General features: G+C 43.3%; 1 long non-coding RNA gene and 1 pseudogene across 1 annotated transcript; both read left to right on the forward strand.

Moving 5' to 3' along the window:
- LOC137312605 (zinc finger protein 850-like) overlaps positions 1-19643 on the forward strand; it is a 79040-nt pseudogene that overhangs the window by 7120 nt on the left and 52277 nt on the right.
- Positions 8729-18071, forward strand: LOC137312629 (uncharacterized). The gene is made up of 3 exons (XR_010960761.1): positions 8729-9203; positions 9567-9657; positions 15480-18071. It is a non-coding gene; the product is annotated as an uncharacterized lncRNA (long non-coding RNA).

A 19643-nucleotide genomic window follows, 5' to 3' on the forward strand; every position in this document is an offset into this window, starting at 1 on the left:
GATACACACAGCAAGAGTGAGCATCTTCAGGAGAGGAGAGGGGAACCAGTGAGTGTCGAACTGAATCCAACCAGAGTCACCACCTTCAGGGGAGGAGAGGGAGGGGAACCAGTGAGTTTAGAACTGAATCCAGCCAGAGTCAGCACCTTCAGGGGAAGAGAGGGTGGGGGAGCAGTGAGTGTAGAACTGAACCTAGCCAGAGCAAGCACCTTCAGTGGAGGAGAGGGAATGGAACCAGTGAGTGTAGAACTGAAACCAGTCCGAGTCGGGATCTTCAAGATAGAAAAATTAAATAGAAGGAAAATTGTTGCAAGTTGTGCGATGGGTTTGCGCTTTAGCAGTCAGAGGAGGGTGAGTGTGCGGGACGGGGATTTACAGTCAGGGGGAATGAGCGAGTAGAATGTTTCATAGAAACTAGAATTACCTGTTCTGAATTTCTATTCCGTATTCACAGTGAGGACTTTTGTTATCTCCTTTTACAGGGTATTAGAAGGGGAGGATTTGCAGACGAGAAACGCAAACCAAACATCACGTCAAGATCTGACTCTATTCACCAGCACCTGAAGATCATCGGCCTTAAAATACAGGAGACATGTTGATCTGTTCCATCTGTGGGAAAAGATTTCAAACATCACTGTGGCTGGAATAGCAGCGAGACACACACACCCGAGTGAGAGTGTTCCAGTGCACTGACTGTGGAAAGAATTTTAACCAGTTACACAGCCTGAAAAAACATCGTACCATTCACAGTGGGGAGAAACCAGACAAATGTTCTCTGTGCAGACGAGACTTGTACTGATCGTCCAACCTGGAGAGACACGAGGACGTCTGCACCATGGAGAAACCGTGGAAATGTGGGGACTGTGGGAGGGGATTCAGTTACTCGTCCCGGCTGGAAACTCATCGACACAGACACACCGGGGAGAGGCCGTTCACCTGCTCCGTTTGTGGGAAGGGATTCACTCAGTCATCCCACCTCATTGAACATCAACTTGTTCACACTGATAAGAGACTTTTAAAATGTTCTGTCTGTGAGAAGAACTTCAAAAGAAAAAGTGATCTGCTGACACACCAACGCATTCACAGTGGGGAGAGGCCGTTCACCTGCTCCGTGTGTGGGAAGGGATTCATTCAGTCATCCAACCTGCTGACACACCAGCGAATTCACACTGGGGAGAGGCCGTTCACCTGCTCCATGTGTGGGAAGGGATTCACTCAGTCATCCCACCTTATTGAACATCAACTTGTTCACACTGATAAGAGACTTTTTAAATGTTCTGTCTGTGAGAAGAACTTCAAAAGAAAAAGTGATCTGCTGAAACACCAACGTACTCACACTGGGGAGAGGCCGTTCATCTGCTCCGTGTGTGGGAAGGGATTTACTCGGTCATCCAGCCTACTGACACACCAGCGAGTCCACACTGGGGAGATGCCGTTCACCTGCTCTGTGTTTGGGAAGCGATTCACTCGATCATCCCACCTCCTGAGACATCAGCAAGTTCACATCGGGGAGAGGCCATTCACCTGCTCCCTGTGCGGGAAGGGATTCGCTCAGTCATCCACCCTGCTGACACACCAGCGAGTTCACACTGGGGAGAGGCCGTTCACCTGCTCCGTGTGTGGGAAGAGCTTCACTCAGTCATCCACCCTGCTAACACACCAACGAGTTCACAGTGGGGAGAGGCCATTCACCTGCTCTGTGTGTGGGAAGGAATTCACTTGTTCATCCGGCCTGATTGAACACCAACTTGTTCACACTGATAAGAGACCCTTTAAATGTTCTAACTGTGAGAAGAGCTTTAAAAGAACATGGGATCTGATGAGACATGAACGTATTCACACCGGGGAGAGGACGATCACCTGTTCCGTGTGTGGAATGCGATTCACTCAGTCATCATACCTGCTGAGTCACCAGCGAGTTCACATGTGACTGCAGGGATTGGATTCTGCTGTTATTGCTGTATCCAGGACTAAACCATGTTCATTCTGACAGTTGGAGTTTGTTTCTGATGTTAATGACCCCCTTTTACTGGGCTGGAGTTTAGTATTCTGTACCACTGTCAAATAAATCAGCTTTCTTTTAAACACAGTGTTTTTGACCTTCATATCTCGTTGATAAAAGAAACAGTTTGAGGACTTATGACGACGTGAGTGCAATACGTCTTAGAACTGAGCTCCTCCACCTTTTTAAAAGATGGATCTACAAGATGTCCAAGTCTGACAGGACATAAAATTCTATTATATCACAGGGTCCACTTCAATCAGCCTGAGCAGGTTTCCACTCTCCTTGTGTGAAAAAGAGCTTCCTGATTTCAATCCTAGACGCCCTAGCTCTAAATTTAAGGCTATGCCCTCTTGTTCTGGATTCCCCCACCAGAGAAAATAGTTTCTTTTTCTACCCTATCGAATCCCTTTATTATTTTATATCCCTGGATCAGATCACTCCTCATACATCTAAACTCAAGGGAATGCAAAACCAAGTTTATGCAACCGGTCCTCATAATTGAACACTTCAAGCCCCAGTATCATTCTGGTGAATCTGCACTGTCCTCCCTCCAAGGCCAATATATCCTTGGTGAGGATCAGTACACCAGATGGGCTCTGACCAAGGCTCTGTAGAACTGAAGCATCACTTCCTTCCCTTTGTATTCCAACACTGGAGATAAATGCCATTTGTCTGTGGTTGCTTTTTGCATCTGTGCACTAGCCTTTAGTGATTTTTGTCCATGGACACCCAAATCCCTTTGCTCCTTCACCATTCCCAGTCTCTCACTTTCAGAAAATACTCCAATGTTTCCTTTTTGCTTCCATATTGAATGATCTCACACTTCCCCACATTGAACTCCATCTGCCACAGTTTGTCCATTCGCTTAAACTTTCCCTTTGTAACTTCCTGCTTCCATCTACACAACTTACTGCACTTCATAACTAATGTCATCTGGAAACTTGGACCTATTACTCTCTATTGATTCATCCAAGTTATTGATAAATATGGTGGAAAGCTGAGGCCCCAGTACAGATCCCTGGGGACACCACCAGTCATATCCCGCCAATGAAAGAACATTCCCTTTCTCCTTACTCTTTTCTCCGACCTCCCAACCAATTCCAACCCAAGTCACAAGGTCACTTTCAATTTTGTGCCTTTTATTTATTCTATTCATCTCTTGTGCTGAACCTTTTCAAATGCTTTCTGTAAGTCCATATAGAAAACCTTCATAGACACTCCTCTGTCCACCTTGTTAGATTCCTCAACAAATCCAACTAAATTAGACAGACATGACCTGCCCTTCACGAATCCAAATTGACTCTCTTTGACCAGCTCATTTTGTCTCTCATGATAGGTTTAAGTAAGTTCCCCACAACCGACGTTAAAATGACAAGTCTGTATTGTCCTGGTTTCTCCCTCCCTCCTTTCTTAAATAAACGGAGTGACATGTTCAACATTCATATCCAAAGGCACAATTCCTGAGTCTGGAGAGCTTTGGGAAATTATGATGAATGCATCTGCAATTTCACCACCTGTTTCCTTTAAAACTCTGGGGTGGAAACCGTCAGGTCCTGGAGATTTCATTCTTAGTTTGCAGTTATTTATTTATCTGACTGTGTATAACAGGACTGAATGTCCCAGCACTGAGTGTGTGTATAACAGGACTGAATGTCCCAGCACTGACTGTGTCTATAACAGGACTGAATGTCCCAGCACTGACTGTGTCCATAACAGGACTGAGTGTCTTAGCACTGACTCTGTATATAACAGGACTGAGTGTCTTAACACTGACTCTTTATATAACAGGACTGAGTGTCCAAGCACTGACTGTGTGTTATACAGGACTGAGAGTCCGAGCACTGAGGGTGGCGAGACATGCGGTTGTCGGTGGAGATTAAATCGGTTGCAGGGGATTACAGAGATAGGGTGGGGGTGAGGGCCATGGAGGGATTTGAACACGAGGATTGTAGGGCTGGAAGAGGTTGCAGAGATAGGGAGGGGGTGAGGGCCATAGAGGGATTTGAAGACGAGAATGAGAATTTTAAAATCGAGGCATTGCCACACCGGGAGCCAATGTAATAGAACACGAACAGAGCAAGACACACACAGAGGTCTCACAACAGAGCATGGACGGTCTCAAGGACCACCTCCCTCCAGGGGTCACGATACCTCCATCGCGGGTTCGTGGTCACACCATCCCGGGGTTGCGGTCCCTCCGTCCCTGGGGTCGTGGTCCCCCCGTCCCTGGGGTCACGGTCCCTCCATCCCGGGTTCACGGCCCCTCCCTCCCGGTGTCGCGGTCCCTCCGTCCGCGGGGTCACAGTCCCCCCATCCCTGGGGTCGCAGTTCCTCCATCCCGGGGTCGACGCCCCGCTGTCCCAGGATCGCGGTCCCACCATCCCGGGGTCGCGGTCCCTCCATCCCCGGGTCTCAGTCCCACCGTTCCAGGGTCTCGGTCCCTCCATCCCGGGGTCTCGGTCCCACCGTCCCGGGTTCGCGGTCCCTCCATCCCAGGGTCTCGGTCCCACCGTCCCGGGGTCGCGGTCCCTCCGTCCCGGGGTCTCAGTCCCACCGTTCCAGTGTCTCGGTCCCTGCATCCCGGGGTCTCGGTCCCACCATCCCGGGGTCGCGGTCCCTCCGTCCCGGGGTCTCAATCCCACCGTTCCAGGGTCTCGGTCCCTCCATCCCGGGGTCTCAGTCCCACCGTTCCAGTGTCTCGGTCCCTCCATCACGGGTTCTCGGTCCCACCGTCCCGGGGTCTCGGTCCCTCCGTCCCGAGGTTTGCGACCCCATGAACGCCAATCGTGCCTGAAGTCGGAGGAGCTGTTGACCGGACCGGCCTCACTGCGCCATTCCAAGGCTCCGGAGCCCAGGCCATTTCCAGATGCGGACCCTCCCTCTGTCGGTCTCGACCCCACCCACAGCAGCGGCCCTCCGACCGCCGACCCGAGGCCGCCATCATAATCCTCCCGGGACGCGCCTGTTGCTAAAGCAACGCGGCACAGGGACCGCGCGGCGTCCCTCGGGCGGAGATGCATGTACGCATCGCGATGTCAGCGCGCAAAGGTGAGAGACGGTACCGCGTGTCACGTGATAGGAGGAGTCAGCCCAGGACGCAGGCGGGCGGAGGTGAGGGCTGTCATTCAAAGGGCCCGGAGTCAGCACTCACTGCGCACAGGGTTTGGAGAATTTGTTCAAAAAAAAGAAATAGAAATGTACAAAAAAGTGGATAATGTCCAAACTCACATAAGGCTAATGGTCTGGGTCCTCCTGTCACTCTCAATCTTCTCTACCTGGGGCACAGAATGAGCAGAATGCTTGAATATATATTTTTTAATGCAGAGGGGGCTGGATGTATGGAATGGACCAGCAAGGGAGGCAGTGGGGCCTGATTGTATCAGCAAATTCCACAGAGTTGGGAAAGTACCTGATAGCGCTACCTTGGGATATGACAGCCTAGAAATTGGGATCTTTCATTCATTTTTTACACTTGTGCACTTATTTTTATTGATTGCTGTACCTGGACACGCAAACCCCTCTGCTCCTCCACAGTCCCTCGTTTCTCACCCTTAAGAAAATACTCCCTATTTCAAACCTGATGCCTGCAATAAATGATATTTGTATAACTTCCAACATCTTTACGATAAGAACTGGAACTTTTTTTTTAATATTTCAAAAAATACTTTATCTCATAAAATTCATGAATAGACACAGTGCAATGTAAATATTACAATTACAATTCAAAACAAATACAATACACATCATACGATTCCATTATTACAAGTCAAAACACATTAAATTTCTTCTAACACATGCTGTACAATACAAGGTGGGATAGCCTTACACGGTTGCCTTTCCCCATAAAGCCTTTGTGTAGGCCGCACCTCGCTTCAGTGTGCACCTCAGCATGAAATACTGGACCTTGGATTGTGCCAGTGGCCAACACTTGGCCGCGGAGAGTTCCCTCGGCTGGTAGACCTGCAGGTTTCGGGGGAACAAAAGGCCTCCTTGACCGAATTGATGGTCTTCCAGCAGCTGTTGATATCTGTCTCGTTGTGCATCTTGGACAACTGCCCATAGAGGACAGCGACCTGTGTTACCGAGCTGTTGGGGATAAACTCCTCTTCGACACCACGGTATAGGGATTCAGTCTCCGTGGAGGGGGTTTTCAGCTTTTACCTGAATACACGGATCCATTCGCCCACATTCATGTTAGTGTTTGGCAAACACTGTCTGATGTCTTTCACACACCTGTCGAACCTTGCGGTCAGAGACGTAGGGGGTAATTTCACCTTCACATCTTGGGCGGTAAACTGACGGAGCAAAAATTAAAATCGGGCCGATTCTGCAAGGGGCGGGTGAATCGCTCTACCAGTTCAGTTCCCAGTGATGGTGAAAATTTCCCTCCACCTGTTATGAACCGATGCAATTTGAGAAAATGGACCAGCTTGTGGGCTTCGAAGATTGATTCTAGCGCGTAGGTTAGGAAAGGTGTGGCCGATTTTAAGTATCCTCGCCTGGCGGAAATGGGGTGGTCGAGGCTTGTAAATGATATCAGGTTACTTACCGCCCCTTTAACACTGGCGTTCCTGCCTCCACCATCGTTGGGTCATGTCCTGGGAAGAGCGGCCCGAGCAACACCCACCTGTTTCCGGTCAGGCCACGTGTAATATGTAAATCAGATTATTATGACGTACAGGGGAAACCATTTAATGTTGGTTAAAAATGGGTGGAGGAGCCGCCCTTTCGATGGGCATTGAGTGGTCCAGAACACTGAGAAGTTTCTTTTTAACAGATATTTTGTGGGCCAAGGAGGAGCAGGAGAGCTTTCCCTTGGTCTGCTCGAGCCGTGTGAAATCTCCCGCCCCCTGATCGTCTCAGAAATGTATCAGGAGGTTTCCTTATAGATCTCTGGAACCAGGTCCAGCCTCATGTCCCATTAAACTCCCTGTTGTGAGTAAACATTGCTGCACAACAGCTCAGAGAGGAAACGATCTCCGGAACTCCCCACTGGAGTTAGAAATTACATTAATATTTTACCAGTTAGTAACGGTCCGGGTGTTGGTCCGTTATTATTCTGTTCTGGTCAAAACAAATGTCCCAATAAACAGGACGCTGTCTGACCCTGACAGCTCACCCTCAGTCCATCCCACCGGGCAGTGTGTGTGATGGGAAATAATCATCAACCGAAAAGGAGTATTTGATTTTATTCATTACAGGATTAAACATTTAATATTGAAATCATATTATTTCCCGACTAAGAACAGCAAACCATTTCATGTTAGAATCAAATCTTGTATTATTTCTCAAAAAGCATTTGTTGGATAAAATATAATTCCTGTCTGGTATTTCCAAATTTATTTGAAGTATTGGATTGATATCAGTTACTTCAGTGAACTCATTGGTGTCAATGGATAGTAAAATCAGGCGTAGTGAACAATGGGGTCCCAATCCGCTATCGCCGACTTACTCCACCGCCAAAGCGGAAAATCCACTCTCATTCAGCAGTTTACAAAAATCTTATTCCAGCTGATTTGTAGAATCTCATGTGTTGGGGTTTGAATTGTGAAGCGGATTTTCTCCGCCAGTTTTACCGTCTCACAGAGACTCTCACCCTGAATCTGTGAAAAGGTTATGACCATGAACTGGGACTGGAGCCGAACACATCCCCAGTTACGGTGTGGCCTGGACACCCCATTCTCTCTGTTTTATATCAGACAGTATTCCACCTTCAAAAACAGCACTCGAGAGAGAAAGCGAGACACACACTGTCAGTCTTACACTTCCTATCAGTATGTTCATAACACGGTTAATAGCAGTATCCAACCTTCATATACAGCACCGGAGAGTGAGAGAGAAAGGGAGACAGATACTGTGACAGAACGAGCGGAGAGGCACAGTGCAACAGTATCAGTTCCAGACTGACTTGTAAAGTTGCGTTTTATCCAGAAATTCCCGTTGTAGAGACAGAAGATGCAGTCTTGTCTCTCACTGATATACCAGAGACGGACACACTATTCATCCCACACTCAGGGACAGTGCAGAGAGTGACCAAAACAATGTGGGCCGAATTTAACCCTCTCTTGCCTGTTGTACTACATTCGGTTTTGCAGATCAGGGCCGTTCGCTATTACTCTCAGTGACCGAGAGTTTCAATCTGATTATATTAATATGGGACTGTTGCTGTCAGATATTAATCCTACACGCTCCCAGCAAATACACGGACTCCGACTTTCATCCCATTTTTCTCCAGGATTGGTTTGAGAAATCCTGCATCCAGTTTCGGAGTCACACGTTAATTAATGGTTAATGGGGCCAAAAATGAACAGAATCCATTGGCTCTTTTCAAAACGTCCCACTTTATCTATGAAAGACTATTACCATCAAAAGATACCGAGAGAAACAGCAGGGATGGAAACATCGAGTTTAATAGTTAGAGATTGTAAAGTCAGTCTGGATTCCAGCGTTCGGCACTGGTGGAATCCCATCTGTTTCCCATTCTGGTGCCTGTTCCTGCACTGCCTGTGGACCCCATTCCCTCTGACCTTTCCCCCAGTCCCACTTCCTTTGCTCAGACTCTGAAAAATTCCAATTGGAGAAAGTTTCCATCGATTTTTGTATTGGGAATTAAACCAGATATCTGCGCATGCGTGACTCAGCGCCGCCCCCCGCGCTGCTTGTTGGTGAGCGGAAGAGCGCATGCGCGATCCCCTCCCCCTGCTCGGCCTATTGGGGCCATTCCCTCAGTGAGCGGAAGAAGATGGTTTAAAACAGCCGAGAATGGAGTGATCACGGCCCCCGGGGGAAGGGAGCAAAGAGCAGCCTCGTTACAGCAGCTCATCGCTTCGGGACCGTGTCCGCAGATGGACTCAGAGATCGGTATTGAGTCCGGGGGAACGTCAGGGGAAGTCCGGGGGCTTTTCATAAGAGGCGGAATGGATCAGGAACTTGTCCCGGAACATGGAGTGAGAGGGGGAAGGGAGAGGTCATTCTCGGGCTGTGGGTGTACAGGGTGTGTCCAGGGGAAGGGAGACAGAATGGGAAGAAACTGCTATTTAAAATCATTGCTGCTTTCTCTCCCCAGACCAGTAGTGAATGTTCCAGGTTTAGTTCCAGTCTCACCCTGTTTGTTGTTTTTGGAGAGTGAAGATTGGAAACAGAGTCGGACAGTAATGATGTGTGGACTTATACAAAGAGCATCTATTGAAGGCACCAGGTGAGAAGTGTGAAGGACACAATTTAAACAACTGCTGTTATATTTCTGTTGAAAGGTTATTCTCCTGGGAGAGGGAATTAGAAACCTGACCTGTACAAAGTCCCCGCCCCATCGGGTAGTCCCATTCATGGATCAGTGCAGGGGTTGGGTTGAGTCTGGATGTCACTAAATTGTTGTAAAACAGCCCAACACACCTGGTGTGCAGAAGCTGAGTGCTGCAGTACTGCAGTGGAGTCAGACACTGACACTCTTTGTATCGCTGATTTACATAATTATCATTAACAGAGCTATTAAACTTATCACTTTTGTATTTTCTACCTCACTGGTTCTCGAGTTACAACAGTTACTTTTTTCTTCTGACAGAAAAATACTTGAAGGGCCAAGAATAAATGTGATGCTTCCTCCATCCTAGGCACAAGGAACAGTGCAGCCAGCTCCTCCTCACACACAGTAGGTACGTTATCATTCACGGAGACACAGACAGGTCATCAGTTCCACAGTCTCAGACAGCAGAAGCAGTCAGTCACAAACTGATCCCAATATCCGGAGGCACATTTTCAATCCAACACGGAAACAGAGCAGGTGAGGCAGACGCTGTTTCCATTTCCCCCTAACTCAGTACCACTGACAGGTAGATACAAAAATCCCAGTCCAAAATCATGCTTTAAGATTGTCAATCCCACAGTAGGTTAACAGTAGCTACGAATTAAATACCAGATAGTAATCACACATGGTGCCCGATTGAAAGGTACGGAATGAATTGCAATAATTTAACCCGAGATTCAAATTGAATACTTGACCAGAACTCTCACACACATGTGAGTTTAATACATGTCGTATCCATTCGAATAGTGTAGCATGAGATACAAATTGCATACTGGTCCAAAACTCTCATCCAGTGTCAGATTGAGAAATGCTGTGACAGCGTAACATGAGAAACAAATTAGATATCAGTTTATAATGCAATCATGGTATGAGATTTAAAGATACAGTATTAATTCTATTAGTGCAGACTGAGATACACATTACACAGCAGTCCAAAAATGTAATCATATCAGTTTGAAAGATACATTATCATTCAAATTTGTGTTCAGAGATACAGATTTAATCATAGTCCAAAAAGCACACAAATTATCTGATTAAAATCCTCCAGCATCTTATCCGAAAGTGCATCCATATTTACAAATTAAATAATGAGAAAAACTATTTAAACATTAAGATATTAAAGCTAAATTATTGAACGCTATAATACAAACAGAGAGAATAATTTTACAGACACAGAATGAATCCCACACTCGCAAACCGTACCAGAGACTGAGACATGCAGAAGGAATCTCAAACTCACATACAATACCAGAGACTGACAGATACAAAAAGTGAATCCCACACTCACACACAGCACCAGAGACTGACAGGTAAAGTATGAATCCCACACTCACACAAGCTACCTGAGACTGAGATACAGAAAGAATCCCAAACTAACCTACAGTATGAGAAACTGCATATGTGGAAATAATACAACACACACACACAGCACTAGAGAAGGTATATACAGACAGAAACCCACACACAGTACCAGAGAAGGTATATACAGAGTGAATCCCACACACAGTACCAGAGAAGGTATATACAGAGTGAATCCCACACACAGTACTAGAGAAGGTATATACAGAGTGAATCCCACACACAGTTCTAGAGAAGGTATATACAGAGTAAATCCCACAGACAGCACGAGAGAAGGTGTATACAGAATGAATCCCACACACAGCACTAGAGAAGGTGTATACAGAATGAATCCCACACACAGCACTAGAGAAGGTATATACAGAATGAATCCCACACACATTACAAGAGATGGTATATACAGAATGAATCCCACACACAGTACTGGAGAAGGTATATACAGAGTGAATCCCACACACAGTACTGGAGAAGGTATATACAGAGTGAATCCCACATACAGTACTGGAGAAGGTATATACAGAGTGAATCCCACACACAGTAATAGAGAAGGTATATACAGATTGAATCCCACACACAGTAATAGAGAAGGATAATACAGAGTGAATACCACACACAGTAATAGAATAGGTATGTACAGAATGAATGCCACACATAGTACCAGAGAAGGTATATACAGAGAGAATCCTGCACACAGTACCAGTAAAGGTATATACAGTATAATTTCCACACACAGTACCAGAGAAGGTGTATACAGACTGAATGCCACACACAGTACTAGAGAAGGTATATACAGAGTGAATCCCACACACAGTACTAGAGAAGGTATATACAGAATGAATCCCACACACAGTACTAGAGAAGGTATATACAGAGTGAATCCCACACACAGTACTAGAGAAGGTATATGCAGAGTGAATCCCACTCACAGTACTAGAGAAGGTATATACAGAGTGAATCCCACACACAGTACTAGAGAAGGTATATACAGAGTGAATCCCACACACATTACTAGAGAAGGTATATACAGCATGAATCCCACACACAGTACTAGAGAAGGTATATACAGAGTGAATCCCACACACAGTACTAGAGAAGGTATATACAGAATGAATCCCACTCACAGTACTAGAGAAGATATATACAGAGTGAATCCTGCACTCACATAGAGTACCAGAGTGTGACAGATACAGAATCTATCCCACAATCACACACAGTACCAGAGACTGAGAGATCCCAAATGAATCTCACAGTCACCTACATTAGTACAGGCTGATTTACACTTAACATACCAGACCAAATATCTCATAATGTCAGATTGAAAGATACATTATCAATTCCATTGGTGCAGACTGATCTACACATTACATATCACTACAAAAAAACTGACACAGATTCAGACTGAAATATACAGTATTCCATTCACACAGACTGAGCTACACATTATATACAAGTTCAAAAATGTCACCATATCAGTTTGGAAGACACACCAAATCACAATTGTGTTTCCATCGATACAGATTTAATAGAATTCCAAAAAGTGCCCACATTCTCTGATTATAACCTGCAACATTACATTTTGAAGTGTATCAGTATCTACCAATAAAAGATTGGGGAACATATTCATACATTAAGGTATTAAAGTACAGTTTTGAATGCCGTACAATAAACGGAGATACAATTTACTTAAATATAATGAATGAAGCTCACACTCAGATACAGTGCCAGAGACTGACATGTACAATGAATCCCATGCTCACACAACGTACCAGTGACTGGCAGATCCAGAGTGAATGCCGCACTCACACACTGTGGTACAGACTGACAGATACAGAATTTATATCACTCACATACTGTATCAGAAATTAAGAGGTATGGAATGAATATCTCACTCACTTACAGCACCAGATACAAACAGAAACAGAATGAATCACTCATACACGCGCGCGCGCGCGCGCGCACACACACACACACACAACCAGAGACTGATAGGAACACAATTAATCCCACACTCACATACAGTACCAGTGATTGAGAGATACAGAATGAATCCCACACTCGCACACAGTACCAGAGACTGACAGATACAGAATGAATCCCACACTCAAACACAGAACCAGAGACTGACAGATACAGAATGAACCCCACACCCACACACAGTACCAGAGATTGACAGATACAGACTGAATCCCACACTCACACACAATACCAGGGACTGAGAGATAAAGAATTAATCACACACTCACACACAGTACCACCGATTGACAGACACAGAATTAATCTCACAGTCATGTTACTGCAGACTGAGTTGCACATCAGATACCAGTCCAAAAACCTCATAGTGTCTGATTGAAAGATGCAGCATCAATTCCATTAGTGCAGACTGAGCTACATTTTATATACATTGCAAAATACTCATACAGTATTATACTGAAACATACAGTATCAATACCATTGGTACAGACTGAGCTACACGTTACACACAAGTCCAAAAACCTCATAAATGATCAGACTGGAAGATGTAGTTTCAATTCTATTATCACAGACTGAGACACAGATTACATGGCAGTCCAACAATCTCATAAATGATGACTGGAAGATACAGTATCAATTCTATTAGCACAGACTGAACTACAGATTACGTATCAGTCCGAAAATCTCATACAATATTAGGCTGAAAGATACAGTATCAATTTCATTAGTGCAGACTGAACCACACATGATATAGCAGTCCAAGAATCTCAAAGAGTATCAGACTCAAAGATACAATATCAATTCCATTAGCACAGACTGAGGTACATGTGACACACCAGTCCAAAAATCTCATAGAATATCACATTGAAAGATTCAGTATCACTTCCATCAGTGCAGACTGAGCTACATCTCACATTCCAGGCCAAAAATCTCATACAGTATCAGACTGATGGAGACAGTATCCACTCCTTTAGTGCAGGATGAGCTACATTTAATACCAGTTCAAAAATCTCATACAGTGTTCGACTCAGATACAGAATTAATTCCATCAGTGCAGACTGAGCTGCACACTACATACCAGTCCAATAATTTCACTGTGAACAGATTGAAAGGTACATTATCATTCACAATAGAGTTCAGAGATTAAGATGTGATCCCACTCCAAAACTCACACACGTTGTTTGATTGAAGAAAATTAATATTTACAGATTAAATACACGATGAAGAACTATATCATTTAAAGTGTTAAAGATACAGTTTCAAATACAATGCTGTAAACTGAAATAAGAATACAGAATGAATCCAGACTTGCACATTGTCTCAGAGACTGAATTACAGAATGAATCCCAAACTGAGATAAAGCAGCAGAGAATGGCAGATACAGAATGTATCCCACACTCAGATGCAACACCAGAGATTTACAGATACAGAATGTATCCCACACTCAGATACAACACCAGAGATTGACAGTTGCAGAGTTAATTCCACACTCACACATAGTACCAGAGACTGACTGATACAGAATGAACCCATCACTTATATGCAGTACCTGAAACTGACAGATGCAGAATATACCCCATGCTCACACTCAAAAACAGAGTCTGACAGATGCAGAATAAACCCCACCAGACACAGTTCCAGAGACTGACCTCTACTGGACGTAAGCGAGAACTGTAAAAGAGCGGAACCAATTCACATTTCCTGTCGTGGTTACAGAAACAGGACAATGTGCAATGTGAGGAAAGTTTCTGTCTGTAACTTTTATTCTCGTATTTTTGCAAATTTTGATAGTGAAAAATGAAGTCAATTGATTCATAATAATTTTTTTGTTTTACTCATTCGATAGTTGTGAATTTGACCCATTATTTTTCACTTACATTGTGCAGTATTTCTCTCTAATTTCTCAGGATGATTTACATTGCTCCTCTGTCCCGTTTAGACTCTTAATTTCCAAGCAGTATGTGGCCTCCTTAATCCCCCTGGCAAAATGCACCAGCTCACACCTTTCTATATTGAAATTCAATGGCCATTTACACGGCCGTTCTGCAAGCTGATTTTGTCGTAGTCTTCCTCGATATAGACAATATACCCGAAATTAATTACAAGAATTTAAAACAACGTTGCAAGTAGTGTTTGGTCCAACAGCTCGTCTCCATTCCCAGTTTTTCTAAATCCCACTCGTGCAATATAATGTGAAGAATGAGTTGATCTTCTGTCCCTCTCTCATCTGATAAACTTCAATGATCCGGGATTTGGGGACATCTACTGGCCGGAAGCAGAACTGCAACAGTTCGGAACAAATTGCTGAAACCGGACAATGTGCAGTGTGAGCGTGTTTGTGATTGGTGCCAGGTACTAAATCAGATTTTTTTTCTACCTGCCCTGTTTGTGATTGAACAGTAAACAGAGCCGGACAGTAAGGATGTGGGGAGTTATACAAAGAGCATCTATTGCAGGCATCATGTGAGAAATATGAAGGACACATTTTAAACAGCGGCTCTGTGGTTTTGGTTGAACTGTTAGCCCCATCATGGAGAGGGGATTAGAAGCCTGACCTGTGCAAAGGTCCCCGCCCCATCGGGTCGTCCCATTCATGGATCAGCGAAGGTGTTGGATTGTGTCTGGATGTCACTAAATTGTTGTAAAACAGCCCAACACACCTGGTGTACAGAAGCTGAGTGCTGCAGTACTGCAGTGGAGTCAGACACTGACACTGTTTGTATCACTGGTTTTCATTTGTGGATATTACAATGATTATTAACAGAGAGATTCAATTGATCACTTTTGTATTTTCTACCTGACCTGTTCTTGAGTTACAAGACTTAATTTCTCTTTCTACAGGCAAATACTTGAAGGACCCAGAATCAGTGTGATGTTTCCTCCGCAAGGAACAGTGCAGCCTGCTCCTTCTCACACACAGTATGTACATTATCACTCACAGAGCACAGAGACACAGACAAGTCATCAGTTCCACAGTCTCACACAGCAGAAATAGTCAGTCCCACACTGATCCCAATCCAACAGTCAAACAGAGCAGGAGAGACAGACGGAATTTCCATTTCTAAACAACTCAGTACCGCTGACCGGCAGATAAATAATTCCCAGTCCAAAATCACACCCAGTATCAGATTGAAAGGCATTGTGTTAATCTCACATTAGTTCAGCCTTAGCTACAAATTAAATACCAGTTAGAACTGACACATGGGACCGATTGATAGATACAGAATGAATCACAATAGTGTACCCCGAGATTCAAATTAAATACCAGCCCACAACTCACACACATTATGAGTTTAAAGATGCAGTATTCATGCCAATAGTGTACACTGAGATACAAATTAGATACCAGTTCAGATGTTACCCATATTTGACTCACATATATGTCCACAGACTTCATAGTGTCAGAATGAAATGTACAGTGTCAATTCCTTTACTGCAGACTGAGGTACACATTAGATACCAGTCCAAAATTCTCATACAGTATCAGATTGAAAGATACAATATCAATTCCATTAATACAGATTGAGCTGCTCATTATATACCAGTGCAAAATTCACATGCAGAATCGTACTGAAATATACAGTTTCAATTCCTTTACAGCAGACTGAGGTACACAGTAGATGCCAGTCCAGAAATCACATTCAGTGTCAGACTGAAAGACACAGTTTCGATTTGACTCGTATCGACTGACCCACACTTTACATGCCAGTATACAAATCTCACACAGTATCAGACTGAAAGATACAGTATCAATCCCATTAGTGCAGACTGAGCGACACATCATATACTGGTCTAAAAATCTCAGTGACAGGTTGAAAGATACAGTATTAATTCCAACAGTGCAGATTGAGCGACACATTATATATGGTCCAAAATTCGAATACAGTATCGTAATGAAAGATACAGTATCAATTTCATTACTGCAGACTGAGGTACACATTTGTTACCAGTCCAAAATTCTCATACAGTATCAGATTGAAAGATGCATTATCAATTCCATTAGTGCAGACTGAGCTACACATTACATAGAGTCCAAAAATCACATTCAGGGTCATGCTGAAAGATACAGTATCAATCCCAGTATTGCAGACTGAGCCACACCTTACAAACCAATCAAAATATATTACACGGTATTAGACTGAAAGGCACAGTACGAATTCCATTAGTACAGACCCAGCTACATATTGTATGCAGTCCAAAATTCGTATATACATATTATCATATTGAAACATACAGTCTGAATCCTATTAGTGTAGACGAAGCTACACATTGCAAACGATTCCAATAATTACTTCAAACTCATGCTGAAAGGTATGGCATCAATTCCATTATTGCGGACTGAGTTATTCCTGACATACCAGTCCAAATATAGCACAAAGTGTCAGCCTGAAAGATAAAGTATCAATTCCATTAGCGCAGACTGAGCTACACAATAAATACCAGATCAATAATTTCACGGTAAAATATCGAAATATACATTATCATTTGCAATAGTCTTTCAAGAGATTAAGATGTAATCCTACACCAAACCTCACACATTGTTTGATTGAAACAAAATACAGAAGTGTATCCATATTTAAAAAATAATGCTGGACAAAGGACCGTGCAAACATTAATGAAGTAAAGATACAGTTTCAAGTAACATGCTGTATCCTGAAATAAGAATACAGAACGAATCCAGACTTGCACTTTGTCCCAGAGACTGAGTTACAGAATGAATCCCACACTGAGATAAAATTCCAGAGACTTCCAGTCACAGAATGAATCCAACACTCACAGACAGCACCAGAGACTGACAGATACAGAATTGATCCCACACTCACACAAAGTACCAGAGACTGACAAATTCAGAATGAATCAAACACTCACATACAGTACCAGAGAATGACAGATACAGAATGAATCCCACACTCACACACAGTACCAGAGACTGACAAATTCAGAATTGATCCCACACTCACACAAAGTACCGGAGACTGACAAATTCAGTATTAATCCCACACTCACACAAAGTACCAGAGACTGACAGGTACAGAACGAATCCCACACTCACACAAAGTACCAGAGACTGACAGATACAGAATGGATCCCACACTCACACAAAGTACCAGAGACTGACAAATTCAGAATGAATCAAACACTCACATACAGTACCAGAGAATGACAGATAGAGAATTAATCTCACACTCACAGACAGTACTGGAGGCTGACAGATACAGAATGAATATACAGTCTGACATCGACTGGCCGTAAGCGAGACCTCGAACAGAGTGGAACAAATTCACATTGTCTGTCGTTACAGAAACAGGACAAAGTGCAATGTGAGGAAATAGTTTCTCTCTGTAACTTCTACTCTGTTTTTTAAAAATATTTTGACAGTGAAAAATTAAGACAACTGACTCATAATAAAGTTTTTGTTTTGTTGATTCAAAAGTTGTGAATTTGCCCCATTATATTTCACTGTACATTGCGCAATATTTCTGTCTGATTTCTCAGGACATGAATTAGATTAATTCAAATAAATCGAACTAAAACACAAATAAAAACTGAGCACAAAGCTGGAAGTTTTAATGGCGACCGTCAAAAGTGAAAGGGATAAAATAGAGAGAAAAAAATACCAAAAATGCTGGAAAGACTCAGCAGGTCCGGCAGCATATGTGGAGAAGGGAAGCTCGGGTTAACGGTTCAGGACTATGACCCTTCAATAGATCAGAAAGGTTAATCCGGCATAGTTTAAATAAGGGACGGGAATCAGCAGAGAGAAAAAACTTCAGAAAATCTATTAATTTCACTGAATCCGGGCAATTGTTTCCCGTGTCCACTGTACAGATCAGTGTAAATAATAATACAAAGGGAAAGAGTTAAATTCAAAGTTATGGTGGAAAGAAATGACCTTTCAAAGTATTTTAAAAATATAAATAAGACCCGTTTGTGTTTTGGAAACACTATCCCTCTGAACATCATCAAATTCGGTTCCAGTCTTGGTGATTCTGAATTCAGCGTGCTGGGATTCAAACCTGTTGGAATGAACTGTTTGGAAGGGAGCTCTGCTCACCATTATAGCGCCTTATTTCACTAGGAGGGAAAAATCGAGTGTTTCTGTGGAGTTTGGGTTTGGGGTTTCTGGTACTTTAATCATAGACAATAAATAGTTTCCAAACATCCGCCCCTGAACAGACACAAAAAGCTGGTAGAATTTCTCATTCATAGATATTAAATAAGAGGATGGCAAAAGCGAATAGGAAGAGGTTAGGAAGAAGTCACAAAAACAATTAGGGAAGCAAACAGCAACTACGAAATCAAATTATCAAGGAATATAAAAAGAAATAGTAAATTATTCCACAGACACAAAAATAACAAAAGGAAAACCAGAATAGTTTGAGTGCCACTAAGGGATGCACAAGATAAACTCACAGGTAATGTCAGCGAAATGGCAGAAATATTGAATTGTTACTTTGCCTCAGTATTTACCAGGGAGATTAACAGGGTAAATATGATATAGAGGAAGAGGTCAATAAAGATATCAAGACATTTAAGTTAGAAAGGGTGGTTAAACTGGTCCAGATGGATTGCATCCGCACGTATTAAATGAAGCAAGGGAAGAGATAGCAGAGGCACTGTTACATATATAGAAAAAAAATCATCACAAAAACGAATAGTGCCAAAGGGCAGGATGATAGTTAATGTGATTCATATATTTTGAAACAGGAGATAGAACAAGTCCAGGGAACTATAGGCCAGTTAACAAAAGGTCGGTGGTAGGAATGATCATGGAATCTTTTACTCAATGAAGCAATCGAAAAACATCTAGAAACCGAAAATATAATAAAGAATAGTCAGCACGGATTTCAGAAAGGGAAGGTTTAACAGTTTGACAGAAGGTTTGAAAGTTTAAATTACAGTTCAACATAACTTATCTGCTTTTCAATTCTATTCCTCTAGAAATATACCCCAGTGCTGTGTTTGCTTTCTGTGGCCTCATCAACCTGTGTTGCTACTTTTAAT

This window comes from Heptranchias perlo, unplaced genomic scaffold (genome assembly GCF_035084215.1).
Source record: "Heptranchias perlo isolate sHepPer1 unplaced genomic scaffold, sHepPer1.hap1 HAP1_SCAFFOLD_43, whole genome shotgun sequence".
In the NCBI taxonomy this organism is placed as follows: domain Eukaryota; kingdom Metazoa; phylum Chordata; class Chondrichthyes; order Hexanchiformes; family Hexanchidae; genus Heptranchias; species Heptranchias perlo.